The sequence below is a fragment of the Numenius arquata genome, chromosome 5, assembly GCF_964106895.1.
Source record: "Numenius arquata chromosome 5, bNumArq3.hap1.1, whole genome shotgun sequence".
Lineage (NCBI taxonomy): Eukaryota > Metazoa > Chordata > Aves > Charadriiformes > Scolopacidae > Numenius > Numenius arquata.
The window spans coordinates 53,234,563-53,254,484 of NC_133580.1; the positions used below are offsets into that span (position 1 = coordinate 53,234,563).

The window sequence follows — 19,922 nt, forward strand, 5'->3', positions numbered from 1 at the left end:
TGCTAAACCCTTCTTAAAAGAAGAGTGGAGCAGTAGGCAGCTCAAATGCTATATCCACTTTCCAAACCCTCAGCTATTTTTAATATATTCCCTGTGTTTTTTCTTTTTTTTAAAAAGGTTATGTAATTGCTACCTGTCAGCAAACACCAGATCTTAAGCTTGTAAGCAGGACAGATTACCATACATGTAAAAGCATCACTGATAAAAGCTTAGATACCCTTATTCTGTAAGCAGTCATCTAAATCAAAAGCACTAGGTTCACTGGCTGCCTCTTTCTATCCTAAGCAACCTCTATGTAATTTCTTCCCCTCTCTCTTCCCTCAGCATCAGTAACCCTTCACTGCTGCAACATCATTTCTCACTGCCTTCCAGAAGTCTTTATTAGCTGGTTATTTTTACCATAGCAAATGGTCTCTACGCTTTCTTCAATTCCACCTCATTCTTCCAATTCTCAAGAACCAGAACAAAGCCACAGGACTTCAGCTTCTCCATTTTCCTCCTTCTATCATCAAGCCTTTCAGGTTCACCACAGTTCTCAAATTCATTTCCAGTTTTCAAAACCAAGTCTGCATTAGTATTAATTGTAATATGTTCACACTACCTTCAGCAATCTCCTCCCTCCGTAACTTTGCCTTACTGTGTTAACAAACACATCTTTCCTCAACTCATGCTGATGATCCTTTAGTGACATTTCCATAAAATACTGCCTCTTTTCCATGCTGCTACTTATCTGTTTTAATAACCAGTAGTAGCAAGAAAAAAAAAAGCCACTTGAGTCCATGACCCAAGTTAAACCCATTTCAAACTAAGATATTAATAGTATTAATGGTTATGTTAGATTATCTTTTAAATCTGTTGCCTTTCAGTACATCCTTAAACATGATTTTCATATGCTAACCATACACTATTTAACCTTCACAGAAGTTTGCTACATAATAGCCTCCCTTAGCCTAAGAGCTGTCCCACAATCATAATTTCTGCCCATCTTTTGGCCTCATTCTCATATCTATTTTTATTTGCTATAAGGTAGGACGCTTACAAGTGCTCCTCAATCACAATTAGTGCTACCCAGATATCCGGAGATTCCACTGGACTGTTTTTACTGAATGTGTCCTATCTTCCAGGAAGGCCCCCTACAACTTGAAATATTTACCACATCTTGTTCTGAAATTACACCAAGTCAAATATCAAAACCACTCAAGTTCATACACTCACTGGTAAAAATTGCATATACCCTTTTCAACATAAGCATCTGCCAAGGCAAAGTGTGGTTCATGAAATGCTATGCAAGTTTAAGGGCAAGTATGTGAACAGAACAATATTTAGAGTAGCACAATCAAACACTAATGTCCCTTTTAAACCTGGTGAAGTTTAAACTCAATCTAGAAATCCAGAACAGGAGTCAAAAGAAAGGCTGACTAGGGGTCAGAAATTGTCCATGTAGAGACTGAACACATACTTAAGCTGAAAACCCTAGTGAGTGGCAGAAAGACTTTCAGCCTCATTTTAAGGATTAAGATTTCCACAACTAAGAGGGTACCACTAAGAACCAGCTGAAAAGTTCAGCTTTAATTTAATTTAATTACTTTTCTGTTTGGAAAGCCCATATAGGAATTTGTGTGGTTTTTTTCTCAAGGAAAAAAGAAAATCCAATAAAACTATCAAAGACAAGGGAGGAACAAGGTTTTGATCTGTGATCAGTTAACTATAATGTAGTTATATTTTATTTAGTTCTTTTAATCTTCAAATGTTTCACTGAATTTTTAAGTCAACATAATACCGACTAGAATAAGGAGAGAATACACAGAAGGATATTAGTCTTTAGTTAATGAGCCAATACATTCAGTTATATGAAAGAATAAAGGGGAGGCAAATGAAATCACAGAAGCATGGCACTTTCAGAATCAGGCTGAATTGTAGTTATCCGCATTCGTAAATCCTACCAGATACTGAAAGTAATACTTGACAATTGCAACCATTCATGCCCTGACAGCGTGCAACCCAATCAGTTCTGAAACACAAGCAAATCAGAAATCAAAGAGATTCTCATTTTAGCAACTCAACTTCCCAACAGTACTTTTTTAAATGAGACATGCTCCACTGAGAAAGATTTAGAAAGACTTTTTTTTTTTAAGTATGTATTTAAGGGTTACAGAGGACAGGGGTGAAAGAGTGGCGTTAGTCAGACAAGCCTTCACTTACCAGCTCCCAGTTTCTAACGCTCCCTTCCATCAGCAAATTCCATTTCTCAAGCACAAACCCTAAGAGCAGGAGGTCTTAGTTCAGATCAGAAGCATGCTTTAGAAGTGAATTCCCTTCTCATCCTCCTTCAACATGCTTTATCTCATATTATGGACCAGTCTCACCCAGAAGGAATCCACTCTGAAACAAAGCCAGAAGGTGCACTACAGCTACCTTTAGGTGTTCAGCAGCTGCACTACATTAATGCTTGTCCAAAGCAAGCCACCACACTAGGCATATGCTGTGAGCATCAGTACTGGTTTACACTACAAATCTATTCCTACTGGGCAGTCCTTCTTGCTAATGATGACATAATGAATGTTTACATGGAAAAAATGTTACCATCATCATGCTCCTACCAAGGAAAGGCATTCTAGATTGCCATTTGATATACTGCAGCTGCCACCACACTTCTCTGGCTATTTGTTGCCTACAGCAGTATGCCAGCACAGGGGGTTTTGCTACTACAGAGAGAACTAGATCAAGCAATTTTTGTAGTGGACAAAACCAAAACACTTTCTTTCGTTTCTGGGCAAGTTTGTTTTCCAGCTGGATCAGTTCTCCGATCTGGTTTGCCATGAACTGGACACAAATGCCTGTGTGGGCACAGTGTGGGATGCTGATGCTGCTTATTGAGATACCTGTCCAGCTACAGCATCAGGAAAAAAAAAGAAAATAAAGCCACACAAGAAAGCCAGTGGACATTAGGATTTCCCACACTGAGCCAGGCATATTCTCCTATAATTAGGAATTAGATGTCCCCTTCCAAAGCATGGTTTGAACATGTTTTGTTCCTATTTTTCTTTTCCAATTCATACACCTTTGATTAGTCAACCCAACCAGCTCAAAGTGATCTGAAATTGCCCCTGCAGCCCCAGCACCTTAACTCAAAGTGACCAAAGTCCTGGTTCACTGTCGATGAGTTATTTATGCTCTACCAGGAATTGCTTCCCTAATCTTTGCCCATTAATACTTGCTGTTAAGAGACAAGAGATTCTTAAGAGTCACTCTAGCTTCACTATGCTGTTGTCATTTTAAAACTTCATCAATATGTATTTTCAAGCCTTAGAAGCTTTTGGTTCTCAATACCTCCTAGAAGGAAGTTCCTTATACTACAGAAAGCTCCTCATGGTGTTCTTGTATTTTGGGTTTTTCTTTTTGTTTGTTTCAAGATCCTCTGCTGTGGTATGTATTTAATGTACCCACAGGGATAGTAAGCTGTTTACTTAACATACTTTTTCCACCAAGCTCTCTTTCCAGAGCTGGTTAAAAGCAGCTAACTTCCTTTTTCAGCCTCTCCTTATCATGCCCTTTACGCTTTTCAAGCTGAACCCCTCTCAAACTGCTTGGCACTTCAAACTATACTGAATTTTCAGTAATAGGAACCATTTGACCATCCTTGCTAGGGCAACGTGGATCCTGCTGAATTTGCATTTCTTCAGCTGCCTCATGGCAATAGATCTTACCACAACCAAGTTCTGCCTACCGTTGCAAGTACATGCCCTGCTTTCTACACAACCTGTGAGCCTACCCCAAAGATACACACCTCTGCTATCACCAAGTCTCTACAGGTAGCAGCTGAGCCAGGCATGCAAGTTCAACCACTAAGATCCTCCAAGCCTTGAGGCAATAATAATAGCCCATAGAGCTCCAAACTGAATGAAGTCCTACAAAATTATGGCCATCTTTCCCTTAGCACACCATCCTTTATGGAGCCTGATTAGGGAGAAGAGTGAGAAAGTTGAGCCATCCAAGGTAAATACACGTAACAAAAAGATATTAGTCAGTCTCTATCCTGGGAGAGACTTAATCTTACCAGGATCTCCTTAAACTTGGGATAAAGGTGAGGGGAAGAGAAGCTGAAAGGTAGACTAAGGAAAAGGAATAAAATAAATGGAATATAAAAATCAAACTCCAAACGCAAGCCAAAGCTAACGTTCCTCCCAGTTGGAGAATGAGCTCTGATGGAACCAGTATCATCATTGTGTCTGATTTAAAGTTCTGTGACACATTCTGAAGACTGAGAAAAGTAAAGATTTATTACTCTATCTCTATAGTACTACTTAAGAAGCAAGGTTTTATTTCTTTGAAAGTTTAGCCACAAGCAGTAATGACTTATAAAATCTCTGCCAAAATTAAGGGTGGAGATAGAAAAAAAAAGTGCTTGTGTCACGAATTCTGTATCTTCTCAGTGACATCACTGTGGTCTTTTTTTGGGAAGACTACTAAAAATATGGATTACCCAACCCCCCAGTCAATTAAAGGATGTCAGAGGCTCATCCAATTTGACAACCTACTTTCAAAGAGATGAAGAGTCCTGATGAAGAACATAAAGCCAATTCAAAAATCTCTTCTTGGCTCTAAGAAAGTAAGGCATCCAGACTCATTTCCAACCCACTCCTCCTCCTCTGCATCCTGCAGGACAAAATGTTCCAGCAACAGCTCATCTCACTGGGAAAATTTACATTTGTTTGAAACACTTTAACAATTTCTCCTCTGTCTCTGGAAGTTCCATCTTGGATAAAGAAAAGATCACAAGATTTTAGATTATTTCCCCATAACACAAATGTAGGTGTTTCTTGATGACTGCAATTCCTTTTTTTCTGCCTATGGGACTAAAATTACCCAGTGAGAACACAGAAGGTCAGTCCCTCTTTTCAGCTCCTTCACATTATTTCCTACTCTTCACTCCAAAAGCTACATGGAACCCTTATTACCCACAATCCCATAAAGAGGTACTTAGCCAGCTCCCAGCAGAAGAAAAGGATTAGCTAGAGTCAAAATTCCAATTCGGATAAGTAGGTCCTTTAAAATATTATCTCTGCTTCAGCAAGCCAAAGCAGCTAATCACCCTAGCAGTACTAACTCCAGATCTAGATGGTTTTGCTACCAAACTCTAGATGAAAGATGCTGTAATTTTTTTGCCTCCTGGCACTTTCTGCAGCATCCAAGAAGCATTTCAAAATTCCAACATCACACAAAACTGATCAAGTTTTAACAGAGCATTGTCTGTCCCATTCTAGTTATGCCTGAAGCCAGATTAAGTAGGAAGACCATCTTTTTAGAAACTGCTAAACTAATACTTTATGCCATCTGAAAAAAGCTACATAATGTCTAGTTTCTTGCAATACAAGACTCCAGCTTCCAAATGGAAAGAGAACGTTCTACTCCTAAAACTACACATTATTTACCACAGTGCTAAGAAGTTCACAGGGAGGCTAAGCATTCCTTGTAACATAAGTCTATTATTAATAACTTTTAGCCCAGAAAGGTTCTCGATAGCACGCATTTAGAGAGACTTATTTGGACCCTATCCTCTTCCCCACTAATCTGCAGAGTGGTTATCCTGTAACCTTCCAAAATTCCACATCAAGTCTAAAAATAAATCAGAGTTTTAATTAGAAAACGTTTCCTACAGCTATAGAATTATCCATCAGTGTTTTGGAGGATAGTGTAAACTGAGATGTCCCTTCTCTAGTACCTATCTTATACTTTAAGGATCCTCTCTTAATGCACAGTTAACTAGCATCCCTTTATTTTCTGAGGTTCTCTACAGAAAGTTTAAAGACGGTGTATTAGAACGGTTTCTGACCAAAAGGGACACAGAAGAATAGAATTTATAACCCTAATTCATATTCTGTAGAAATTGTTTCACAGCCATTTAGCAAATCCTGTTTAAATAGTAGTTCCTCTCCCTGAAAAGTTCAGATGTGACAAAATAAGGTAAGGCTCAATGACACTCTACACACACTACAGCTCACAATGAAGCCAAAGCAGTTAGTTTCAACATTAGCAATTCAGAGTTTCTTTTAAAAGACTGAAGAGTTATTTCTTGAGCTGCAGAATCTCTTCGCTTTCTCCATGTAGTGCTTTCATAAGCCAGTTTTTATTAGAAGGAAGCCTCAATATTATGAGGTGTTCAGACCTGGATTAAGGTTGCCACAATTTCAGCACAAAACTGCAAAAAGGGACCAGAAAAATATGCTAGAAGGCATCCTTTATAATAACTGATGGCCACTGGAGTCAAGTTTCTCAGATATTCCATAGGGTCCGGAAGCACAACCAATATCAGGAGCTCAAAACTGTCTGCTGAAGAACATACCTCGCTTAATGCGCAAGACAGGACTATACTTCACCATTCTAAGGTTGAAAAACTAGGATTTGGGTTATTACTTCCCAAGACAGACAAGAATAAACACTAGGTCCACTTGCCTCAAATACACAAAATCACTATGGAGCCCAGAATTTCACTGTTTTGACCGTAAAGCATCATCATTTTAACACCAACTGGTCACCAAGACAGCTGTGACAAAATATAAACGTTCCTAAAATAAGGTTGTGTCCTAACACACTCATTTCTACTCCACCTCCCACACTTCAGATGTGAGAGCTCCTATGAGAAGGAAGCAAAGCCTCAATCACATGCCTTTGAACTCAGTTTTACTTAAAATGCAACACATTTTGGCAAATCCCCTGAACTCAAAGGGAACAAGTAGTACTCGGAGTTTTCTGATTGAAAAAACAGACCTTGTTTGAAGCCTCCCACATGAGATGGGGAAAACCTGCAAGCAGAAGGACCAGAAGTAAACTAAAGAGAACATCCTGGCTTAAGATGGTAGTTTCCAGTTTGCAAAATTCACAGCCAGATGATGTGCTGAAAAGAGGTTAAAGGTAGTACTCTGGTGTACAGATTTCTCATTCTTCAGATGCAGAATTCAGCTTGGCTGAGAAACACAAAAAAATAAAGACCTAAAATTGTTTAACAAAATTTGAATTAGAAAATTTTACTCTTACACGATGAACTGTTGTCTGTAATAAACAGTAACTCGAGAAATACAGAGTAATGTATCAGGTGGTTTGGGTTTGTTTTTAAACCAGGAGAAAAGTCTCCTTCCAGAAAGGTGAAGGAAGGGTGGAGATAGGGGATGTTAAGCCTTTGTCACAGTTTATAAAGTATATTTCCCAAGGCAAGAGAAGAGGTGCAGAAGTAAGCTCAAGAGACTTTTTCAGGTCATACCTAATTAAAGCAGGGAATGTATCACCACAGAAAACTAGGACTAAGAACTCAACCCAGCCAGAGGTCAAAGCATTTATTGTTGCCAGCTCCTACCAGTAAGAAGTCTCATCAGTCTCCCAGGTTTAAACCTTTCTTCCAGACTTGAGGAAGACCTAACATTCACATCACAGACAAGTCATCCTGCATCTTTTCACGTATCTTTGTCAGACAGGACAACAGATGGGTTGTGCCTCCTGTACAAAGATGCTTTTCCAAGATGCCTCTGCTACTTACATTCTCTTTCCTACCACTATTCAAATGACAGGCAAGGATTTAATTAATTTTGCTGAAAGATATTTACATCTACTACGTTTCAAGTTCCATTTGAATTAGCCATCAGTATTGGCCTGTGGCCATTCATCTCCTTGCAATGTGCGATTTGGACCCTTTTTCCTCCCTCTTCTGGGCATTACTGCAGAGAGCACAGGACTATGTTGTAGAGTGCTGAGGAACAGGAAGTCTGGTCTACTGAGGCTTTTATACACGTACACGAAACCCTTTGCTTTTGCCATAATTATGAACTAAATGTGCTAGCAGTCATTATTTCAAGAATATGCTAGCTCAAACTAAGAATTATTGCCTGTTTAAGTAGCTCAGAACAAAATCTAGTGGGCAATCACCACTTAAGAGTACTACTGTAACTTTCAGTCTATACTACTGAAAGCTTGGAGCTCAGGTCCTACACAAATTATTTCCACCTCCACATACTGTTTATAAATATTCTATTTAAAACCAATGGAAGTATTTTAGTATACAAAGCCTCCAATACAATACAAAATTCAGAGTCGTTATAAATAATAATTTATGCTGAGAATATTAGTGTTTGAAGAAATATACATACCAACAGGCTAAGACTACCATACTCCCACTTAAGTGATTCAGATTATACAAGACCCACAAAATTTTATTTTGCTCTAAGGTTTGTGGAAAAAAATAAGATCCAAACAAAACCACATAGATGAAGACTAACCGGCATTACTACTGAGATATTTGCTTCACTCCATCAGTTAGGGAAGACAGAGGAAAAAAAAACCACAAAGATAAGCAGTAGCATTACCTACTTCCTCTTAGTGTTTGCCCTTAAAAATAAGAAGAGTCAAGCAGGCACAAATACATGCTTTAAAAATACTCAGGCCTGAAAAACACACAGCACTGACCCTTAACTTGTATGGCAGTGACAATGATTACTCCACATACATCCTGCTCCCCCATGACAGACTGAAATAATATCAGCACTGTTCTATTACCAAACCCTATGGGCTTGGAGCAGAGGGATTATACAAATCTCTTCCATACATCCTGCTCCCAAAACACACACAGCTAATAAACCTCCTCCTATTTGCCTTCAGGTTCATTCTGAAGAGTTTCAGACATCTGCTTGGCTTGCTTAAAATAAAAAGCCCAGCTAGTAGGTTTGTTTTTATGATCCCAAGTGTGAAATGTTCTTGCGGGAGGCCTCAGGCCAGGTGAAAAACACTTGTGTTAAGATGCTACTTCATGGCATTTCAGGGATCTAATGAGCTATATAATCTGCACACTGGGAAGTCTCCCTAACATTAGCTTGCATACAACTATGGAAATTAAAAACAAGGAACCTATGGTAGTCCAATTATTTTTCAGTAAATAGTACAGCTGGTGAACTGCAGATACTGCTAAATTTAGAACTCAAGTGCTTCACAATGTTCTGTAAATATCCATACATCTCAATGCTTACAGTAATGTGAAATACACTTCTCTCCGAGCCTTACTGTCTTAATTCTTCATACTATGAGTAATTTCCCTCTCATGACAAAGTACTGTGCCTGATTTAGTGGGGTAAGAAAAGCTTCAGTCTTTGTCTCAAAATTGTAACTCTCCAGAAGATCATTGTGTAACTGCACTGAATGAGCATATGTATGTACACATCCTTATTTTAGCAGTTTATGACAAATACACAGTTTACATATTTTCATATAAAACTCCAAAGTCTAAAACAGAAAGCAAGTTACAGGAAGTGCTACGCAAGAGTAAAGTTCTATGCAGGCTCGCATACAGTAGCTAAAGCTTTCTGCTGTATTATCTATCTTGAAAGAGCATGGCAATGCATTAAACAGATACGAGATACTGCACATAACAGACAGCCATGTTCCCTCTTGCAGCCCAAACTTGTTCTCAATCATGGCTGACCATCTGTAATTTGTTTCTCATGAAACTTGAATTCCTCTGCCAGGAGACACCACCTCAAGAGGCAGCATGCTGAAAGACCTCAAGTTTTACAACACCCATCTAGGTATGTGATTCATTAGAATTCAGACAGCTTTCAAGTAACAATAATTCTCTTCAACAGAGGTTGCAGATATTACACTAGAAATACCAAAATTAAATGTTAGTTTGAAGAATTTGTTGTTGTTGCTCCTTACTTCACTAAACTACAGTTTGTATCAACTTAATTACTTGTTTTCCAACTTCTGCTTTGCACATCCCATGAGTTTTTGAGTGATGAAATCTGTGGAGAGATCTGCACTACAAATAGTACTGCTCTGCTACACATGAATCCTCAGTAGCAGTCCACAAATCCTCTAAGTCTGAGCAGACCACAAATTAAAGTCCATTAAAATAATGGAATAAAATACAGAGACAAAAGCAGCACACATGTCAATATTGGGTGTGCTTTCAGCATTCGATTCAGATATTACTTCAAGTGTTACCAGGGTCATCCCTCTTGCCAGCCTTAAGGTACTTCAATAAAAATTAGTTCAGTTGAGCTATGCAACTTAGGTTTTCCTAGGTCACTAGACCATTCCAAAAGCAAGTGACTACTTTCTTTGTCTACACATTCAGCCTTCAACACCACACAGAACAGCTGGATTCAGGAAACACTATGCTATAGGTCAAGACACAAGACAAAGGGTACACAATTGCAGTAGGTATTTAGAGAAAGCATTTGTAACAATTACATGAAGTAAAAGAAATCACACAAGACAAACAAAGCTACACCATGTAAGAGAAGACAACTATGTTAAGATAGAAAAAACACAGTGAACTCTATACATCAGTGTGATTTTATTTTTCTTTAAATACTGAAAGACAAGCTTCTGCTTCATGGAAAAGCTCTGTATACTCACTGTGTACTACCTTCAACACTATCAGATGTTTAATGAGTCATTCATTCTAAAAGCAAGTTCTGTGGAGCAATTAATTTGCCAAAGTGGACTCATAGAACTCACTAGGACTCCAAATCACGAAGTTTACTCACACAGTGCACACTAGGAAGCCTTAATGCAAACCCATGCTCCTGTATGGGAAGCAGGTGGACACAAGGTGCTGATCAGTACACAAGTCTTATGGACTACACTTCATTTAGTACAAGGCAGAATAATTCAATTTTATTTGAGCCCAAAAATGCCAGGCAGGAAGTGAAAGTTTGGGAAGGCGAAGAGTCTTTAGTTTTAATCTTCACTGATTAGGACAGAAATTTAGCAGCTTTAAGTGGTGGCAGGTAAGTCACTTGTCTAGCAAGTTGAGCATATAACATCTGCACACAACAACAGTGCACGAGAGGACAGGACTATGTGTGTTTAGAAGGGAAATCTGTGTCCTCCCAGTTGGGCAATTATGTTTACAGATGACTTCGTTCTGACAAGATCAGCTTCTGGTAACCAAACTGAAGGACAAAACAGTAAAGTTTTATCAGATAAAGACAAAGATGCAAGTGTGTCCTTTCAGCTCTTCACCTGAAAGCTCTCAATCTTTCAAATGATCTTTCAATACTGATAAAAAGTGTGCTTTAACCGAACACACTTTAAAATAAGCCTCTGAAATTACATCTGAGTTTCTGGCATCTTCGCTCACACAAAGGTTAAGCATACTATAGTCTACATAAAGCAGTAACATCTTTTCTGTTGAAGATCTAAAACATTAAACCACTGCGTTAAGGGAAGTCACTGGCTGAGCACCTGGACCTGAGAAGTACTGAAGTGATAAACAAGCTTTTGACAGCTGCAGGCTTCTCTGCAGGTGCAAGAGGCATTTACTTCATTTCAGTTTAACAATTAGTTCAATAACTGGTTCAGAATTTAGAAATAGGTTTGGTTTTATTCTATCCTCTCAGATCTTATGCTCAGCTGAGAAGCGGGTGAGGGGGTAGGGAAGGTCCCCTTGAACCAGTTCCAAGGTTTAAGACTGTGTATTTAACAGGACCATAAAGTTTAGTCTCAAGGATACATGGTATTTTGCAACTGATTGTATTACTAAAATTTGAGCACTACACTTAATACAGAAAAAATTCCCACAACCAAGCATTAACCCTCCTTGAAAGAGCCTTTCTGAACACAGTTCCCTCTGTACCACCCTCAGCTGCAGTTTCCCCAGCCAAGCCCGCCCAGCAGCATCACTGACAGCAGGATGCATCCAGCTAAACAAGCCTGAAAAAAAAGCATTCTAACAACAAAATCCCCATTTCAGTTGACTATTAAGGAGCTTGGAACACTTAATTCAGATGAAAGCATTAGAAGCTAAGCAAGTAAATAAATCCCACCCTAAATATGTAGCCTGAGGGCAGGAACTGGGATATGCCTTGGTGTACAAGTGAGCACACAAGCAGCACAGCACTATTCCCCACTTTACCCACTCCCCTCAATCCACACCAGCTACCACTTAAACTTTAAGGATAATATGGGGGGGATACTTCTCAATCCCACTATTCCACAGAAGAAAAAATAAATCAAAGTCTTGGGATAACAGCATGAATCATGGAATTGTCAGAGTTGAAAGGGACCTCTAAAGACCATCTAGTCCAACTCCCCTGCTAAAGCAGGATTTCCTATAGCACATTACTCAGGACTGCATCAAGGCAGATCTTGAAAGCCTCCAGAGAAAGGGACTCCATGACCCCCCCGGGCAGCCTGTTCCGGTGCTCTGTCACCCACACCATAAAGAAGTTTTTCCTCATATTTGAATGGAACTTCCTATGTTCCAGCTTGTGCCTGTTGCCCCTCGTGAAGCTATTTATATCTTAACAGTTAGACGAAGAAACGTAGTGATTTTATGGCATTATGCAAATAGAAGTTAAAAAGGCCTTTTATTTTTTCACATTAAAAATAAGCAACCATACTTCATCTTGCTTATCAAAAAACAAACAAGTATTAGCATCCTAAGGTCCGCTCAATACACATTTCACCATCCACACTGCCTTTAACTTCTGAACACCAGGAGATGGAGCTTTACTTTTTTAGCAACATATTGTGGATTAAAAGCGATGACTGAAGTAACCTCAGCTAACAAACATTCAACATCATTAGAAAAGGATTATCAGACTTTTTGAACCTCTGCTCAATTTAAGATTGCAGCATGATTTCAAAGGATAGACACCAGTTTCCTTCAAGCACACAATAGAAAGAATGGTTAGAAGACAAATTATTCCAGCTTGTAGGCAAATGCATCAAAACTTTAACCACACTCAAATACACCTGGATTACAAGAATAAACTACCATGTATGCAGGGACTATAAAACAGAGCAATGATTAGAGCAAGAGTAAGGAAGTTACTGGAAGGTAGAGATGCAAAGTATCTTCTTTCTGAGAAGAAACTTCTTCACAGTGCGGGTGACAGAGCACTGGAACAGGCTGCCCAGGGAGGGTGTGGAGTCCCCTTCTTTGAAGATTTTCAAGACCCGCCTGGATGCAATCCTGAGTAACATGCTCTGACATGCTCTGGGCAATCCTGTTTCAGCAGGGGAGTTGGACTAGATGATCTTTATGGTCCCTTCCAACTCTAAAAATTCAGTGAAAGTAGTTCGAAAGTTTACAGGGAGAGATGATGGAGAAGCAACAAAGAGAAATATTTACAGAACTGTGTCAAATAACCCCAACAGAGACAGGGCTCCCAAAGTAGTGGGGTTTATTTTTCAATGCCTAGCTTCCAATGCAAGAGAAATTTTTTCTGAAGAATTGCGAGCTTAAAACAACCCTAAGTACAGATGATGTCAGTCCTTCTGTCACTCTACAACACCTGGAATTATTTGCAAGGTACCAGATTAAGACTGTTATGTGTTATATTTGAGTACAGACATGTACCGACCATACTTTTTTTGGACATCAGTTTCTGAAGCCAGGTCTGCCTTCAGAAAAAGGTCAAAATTCATGTGACTGGTCTCCAATTCCACACATTCCAGTAGAATCCCAGGGGACGGGGGGAAATCTTCTGTGAATACTAAAAGGCAACAAGGAGGTAAGTAGCATCCACCACATTCACATCAGAGTAACAGGTTTCAGGGGCAGGAAAACACCTATTGAGGTCATACACCTAGGTTTAAATACTTCTGCTGCTGGAAGGCAAACAAAGGCTGAATAGTGAATGCAATAGCTGTTGGATAACCATACCCAGAGAGCAGTTACCAGTGGTGCATGGCCAAAGACACCAAACAGGAACCCAGCTCAATTCACCAATTTCTGTTTCCCATCATCTGCTGCTGGCAGAGTAGGCTTGTTACAAGTAGGAGAAAGGCAGGAAGAACTGCAAGACAGCATTGAAATTCTACATAACTGACAAATCGGAAAACTGTTCTGCAAGAGGTAGGATGCAATTCAGTTCTGAAAGGTACGCTCTAGCAGGATTAACTGAGCAAACAGGAAGGAGAGTTCTTCAGAAGCAAGCTGTGGGCTAGGTTGGATCAACAAGCTGACCTTGAAACAAGTGTTAAGCTGTTGTAAGAAAGTCAAATGTATGGGGATGCATAAACAGGAATCAGCTCCAGGGCACATGAAACAGTTTTTTTACTCCACTCAGCACAGGAAAGCCTCAGCTGAAGTACAAAGTTGGGCTTTAAGCACCACACAAGACCAATGTGAACTAGAGGGAAGAACAAGAATGAAAAAACACGACCTCTCAGGAAGAACTGAATACACTAGTTTTATTTAGGCCAAAAGTATCACAAGGCTGTAGGGTGGAGGGCAAGACACAAGGAAACAGGAACATGACAAAGAGCAGTTCAAATGTTTTTAAAAGATTACTTACAACGGCATAAAGAACAGCTGTCCCTCATGCCCAGGGAATTAGGCCATAAACTTGACCTGCAGTAAGGAAGATATCTACTTCCATATTCAGAACAAGTTATAATGCTGAGGACAGCAAAGCACTGGACTGAGGAGAAAGTAGAACTGCTCAAGCTTCTTTTATGAATCACATCAGATGTGCAATACTGGTATGGGGCAGGGGAGTCTCACAACCAGCCTACATGTTTTTCAGCCCTACTCTTTTTTTTAAGCGACTACCTCAATTTCAAGCCACTAATGTCTTTGCTTATCCTCCTACAGTTATGTTCAGTTTCAATAAGCCAGAAGTTTCTGAGTCTTAAAGTTAAAACGTCAGGATTTGCATGTTGAGGTTATTTTACTATACAAAAAAGAAAAGTCACACCTGCCCCATACTTTCTTCACAAAGAAATAAATCGACTCCATCTCCCATGGCACTAGGCAAGTTTCATCAATATTGCAGTACCCTGCTGTATCTTTCTCCTCCAACCAACAGAAACCAGAAGCCAGTTACCTCAGAAAGATGTACGTGCTCAGCCTTCCAACAACCTAGAAGAGTGATGTAATACATTTCATTGATGCCTGTGTCACAAAGCACCATCACACAAACATCTGCATGCACCTTTCACTACAAGGATAGCCTTAGGCCTGCCAAGGACTTCCTGAGGATGGAAAATGCTGCACACAAACCAAATACTCCAAAATAAAAACTAAGATAAGCAGGATTTTACAGATGGGGAGTTGAAGCAGACAGCATTAGTTAACAGCCAGTCAGGGGAAGTCTGTGCTTGAGGTAAGTTACACGTTCACAGTTAAACTGCAAAATCTAAAGACACTAAACTGGGGAAGAATTAACTTGGAAGAGCTCAAGCACAAACAGGACACCTAACAAGCATTCAAGAAAGACAAAATACTATCCTTTCTCATCCTCTGTAATAGTTTTAGTACTGGAAGTATTTATCCAGGTACTAGTCCGCTTTGTTTAAGTGCCATCCTTCTGATTTGTGAAACATGAAAATAAGAGAGCAACAACAGCCCATCTTACCCTCCAAGAGTTCAGCAATTTCTTATCCAAATATTGAACCAGACAGGTCTGGTCAGGATGGAGTGCTAATGGAAGAAGATGAGGTATGCAAGCACACATGTAGAGCTCAAGTGGACTACCACACGTACTGAGAAGTGAACAGTCTAAATTTCACACACGTTCCAGTGCCAGCAGGATCTTCTTCTAACAAGCAACTCTGCTATTGTATCTTAACCCTTGGTAACACCTTATGGCAAGCAACAGCACTTCAATTCAGCCTCCAAGTTACTCCCGCTTCTCAAATTCATCAAGTTTCAACTCTGCTGTTCCGTTTCATCACTCAAAAAAATGAAAAGATGAAGTCCTAGGTGCCCACTCCTTTCCCACTGGAATAAATATATACCATATTTTAGTCAATTCGGGTAAGTAGTTATTGAACGCTGTTTTCATTACTCCTCTCTCCTCCTCACTTACTACATACTGCATCAAACTACACTCTGGAGCACAGCAGTTGTCCTGAGGCATGCTTACACACCACTCCATTCCAAATAGGACATAATGAATAATTATTTGCCACTACTATTCAACTGTGATAACTGAGCAAAAAAGTTGTTGTTTTTTTCTAAAATAGGGTTGTAATCCTGTCAGTTCATCAAAAACTATACAGCCATACAAATAGGTCATAGGTATCTATACCTATGGTCATAAAGACCATCACTTTTAAACAGTCCAGGGAACAGAAGTCTCCTATGTTACAAAAACAAAGGTGGTTCACACCTTGATACAAAAACCACCTGCGACCTCAGTGCCATCTACATGTTTGATTAAGAAATGCTGAGCTGCAAGAGAGAGAACCCAGCAGATCCAGACCCATCCAGCCTCAAGCATGTTTCCACAACTCTGTTGATTCATAATCTGTCACACCTGAGGATCCAAACTTTAACCTATTTCATATTCTGCACACTACTTTTGGGCTGTGGAAGTTGATAAAGCAACAGAGTTTGATAGATCCAAACGACAGACAGCTTTTTTCACTTGCATGCTTCCTTAAATATGATAAATCTTCATCCCTCTAAAACAGATCAAATCAACAGAAACCTTGAAAGAAGACTAAAAAAAAAGTGCATTTCTCATTGGCAAAGCAGAGGGAGTTAAAGGAAGCAGCACCTTTAAAAAAAATAATATTTCCCTGGGAACAAACTTTGAGGGTAAGATAAAGAACACAAAGATCACACAGTATCTAGTAGCACCTGTATGAAATGGAGAAATATTTTACTATGACAAAATCTGAAGCCACAATTCAGAAGGTGAAACACAATACATGTGAAAAGCACTGAAGAAGTGATTTAGTGTCACTAAACTGCACAGAGCAAAAATTAAACATGCTGCAATAATAATTTGGACTGCCCAATTAGGTTAAAAAATACATTTACCCTACAAATTAAAAAACCTCCCAAACCCCTCAAAGGCATTAAAGCTGTTCACAATGTTATTTGAGATGCAAATTAGAGACCTAAAGTTAATATAACACCAACAGAAGTTCCTATTATTCCTATTCATGGCTCAAGGGGAGGCGACAGTAGAAGAGAAGCCACAGCCTCGGTGTATGAGGTCTTACAAGGACAGGAAAAAATTTTCTCAATTTTTAAAGTGGACGCACCTTAACTTCAGTGTAGAAGTCACCAAATTATAAGTGTGGTCTTTCATAAGCCAAGAAAACTTAAGTGCATTAACAAACAACAAGCCAGCTGCCGAGGCTGGCTGGCTGAGGGGGGTGTTAAGGAGGAAGAAGTATTCTTCAGAATAAAGGAATTCAGATCCTGTCTTCCAGCATCACAGATCTCAGTCTAAAGCACAAAAGTAAAGGTATAGACAGTGGTGCTGCAGTTATTTCTTCAACTATTTCCTGTACCAGCTGGGTTCCAATTTTAAAGCTCAGCAAATGCAGAAACAGCTTGCTTCCATCTCGAAAGCCTTTCCCCCAATGACACATAGGTCTTGGTACACGGAGTCAGTTTCGCAAATGACACTTCTAATGACAACTCTAGGCAAAATATTGTTTGATTTCACACTCTTGGCTCTATCTACACAGACAGGCTTACACACATTGAAGAGCAATTGCCATCACCGGCACTGCAGGTCCAAAGCTCTAGGCCTGCAGTTTGATCTATCATTGATAGTATGCTTCCCTCCACTTTACTAGAGTTTAATTTTCACAGCAACTTAAACCAATGTTGTCATGCCAAATTCAGAGAAGTGATGCTAACATCAGGTAATCAGAACCCTTGATCTTACTGTTAACACCCAACAAGCAAAACATAAGTGATAGCTGCATTCCACTAATGTAAGCAAGTTCAAACAGTAAAAGCCAATTATAATAGTTTTGTGTTTGTAACTTGGAAAGTTTCCTAATTTAAACATTTTGTATTTTCCTAAAGCATAATATTCAACTGCTTGCTTAAAAAAAAAAAAAAGTGCTGTCAGTAAACTGAGAGCCATAACCCAGATAATGTATTTATTAACAACCCTGCCTACTTCCTCACCTCAACCTAAAAATTAGCTGAAACACAGCCTTCAGAAGTTATTTGTGCCCACTACAAAACATTCAAAGTTAGTTGAGGAGTTTCTTGCCAGCTTGTTGATGACATTATTTCCCAAACTGACCAAGCAGAGAAGCCAAAACAGCACAAACCATAGAAACGGCGATATTGAAGAGCAGACAATTACCTTGACTTCAGGTTTTTCTATACTCAACAGTACTGCGATATCCAGTTGGGTCACAGAAAAGTTTGTAAAACAGCCTAGAAAGGAGTTTAAAATATGCCTTTTTTTTTTAATGGGCCTCCTTTTGAGGGGAAAAGAAAATCCTTGAAGAAAACCAGTTTCTGAAAATATGACTGTCTCTATCCCCCTCGCAGAATGTTTACAGTTAAGAGACACCAACAAAGCACAGTGGTTTTTTTTATATACAGACTCTTTCATCACTGGATTGCAACGTTTCACTGTCAGCTAAGATCTTATTAACCACATAAACTTCATGACATCAAAAAACATGTTGTCAACATAAATGGCTACCTCTCAGTTACACACAGCCAATACATTAAAATAACTTATCTACCAAGAAAAGTATCAACCACTATGCTGAATTCAAGCAGCTGTTTTCCTAACCATTAATTTCTTCCCTAGAATTAATGCTCATTAAGCCTTCCTTCAGCAGTGCTCACAGAGCCTTTCACAGGTTTCTGTGTGCAGTTTCACTCCCCCAGCAAGCTTATGTTACTTACAAGATCTAGAAGAAGAGTTACAGCTACTTCCGCAATGGACAGGAATCTCTTACATGTTTTACCGTAATATATTTCAAAATTTAAGTTTATATGTAGATGTGTAAGACTGAAAACAAGGTCCTATGAGCATTTACCTGCAAGATCATTCTTACATTACTATCAGATCTCAAGAATGTAGTAATCTAAATATAGCCCAACAAGTTTAGTTTATAGAAATAAAAATGGAAGTTTAAAACAAGCTAAGAAGCAGCACAAAACTTGTGGTTTTACAGGGGAGAAAGAAATTCACTGTTGCCAAAAAGGAATAATTTTTATTTATTTTATGATTTTAAAAATACACTAAAAGAAACACAAATCACAATATAAACATTAATATTTTGCACTAAAGGTTTAACGAGACTTCTTATTACTGTTTAAGAAAACTCAAAGCACAACCAGAAAGAAAAAATTCTTAGAATAAAACTCAAAACCAGCATCAAAAAAAGTGTAGGAGCAAGGAAAGAATCATGTTTGGAAAGTTTTAAGTACACCATGTTTCTAAAGGGAATAATCTATCAAACCACAGGAGGTGCCTAGAACTGCCATCATCACTGCTAACACAAAGGAATGTAGATTGGGGGGAGGCAACAGAGGAAGGGGGAGAAAGAACAGGCAAGGGAAAAGGAGAAGGAGCTAAAAAAGGGAGCTACAGTAATGGCTACCAGATTCTCAACGAATTCCTATAGGAAAGAATAAATACTTCATACCATCTTAAAATAAAGCAATCCATGCAATAAATTGCAGTCATCTCAATCATCTAAACATTTCAGTTTATCTGCCCACCATATTTTCATAAATATAGTTTTATGCCATATACTAAACTTCCAAAGCTCCAGACAATGGTTGCAAACACAAACAACATTTCTTCTTTCAGACTCCTCATTCTTCTGAATCATAGTACCCTGCAGAAAAACAGCTTCTAAAGAGGAAGTAGAGAAGTTTAACTACACCAAATTCAAACCATCCCTTCACAGTTATTTAATCAACTTTAAATCTCCAGTTAAAGAGACAATAACTACGTGTTACACGCTGGCAGGTAAAGGCCGCTAGAGGACAGCCAGATTACCACAGCATGGAACATCCTGAAAGGATATTATTAGGCAGATGATCTTATTAATAGATCTTATCTATTAGGCAGCAGATCAGTATTTTAAGTTTATGTCTAACAGGCAGTATGTACTTCCATATGATGAAGATCAGACTCTTATTACTGACAAAAAAATAGGGATTATTAAAAATAACATATTAAATGAACAATATTTCCCAG

The 19,922-nt window shown here is 38.9% G+C and overlaps 1 protein-coding gene across 1 annotated transcript in view; it reads right to left on the bottom strand.

Annotated features, from left to right (window-relative positions):
• The window catches only part of FAM53A (family with sequence similarity 53 member A), a 73,384-nt gene that overhangs the window by 51,605 nt on the left and 1,857 nt on the right, over window positions 1-19,922 (bottom strand). The window lies entirely within an intron of this gene.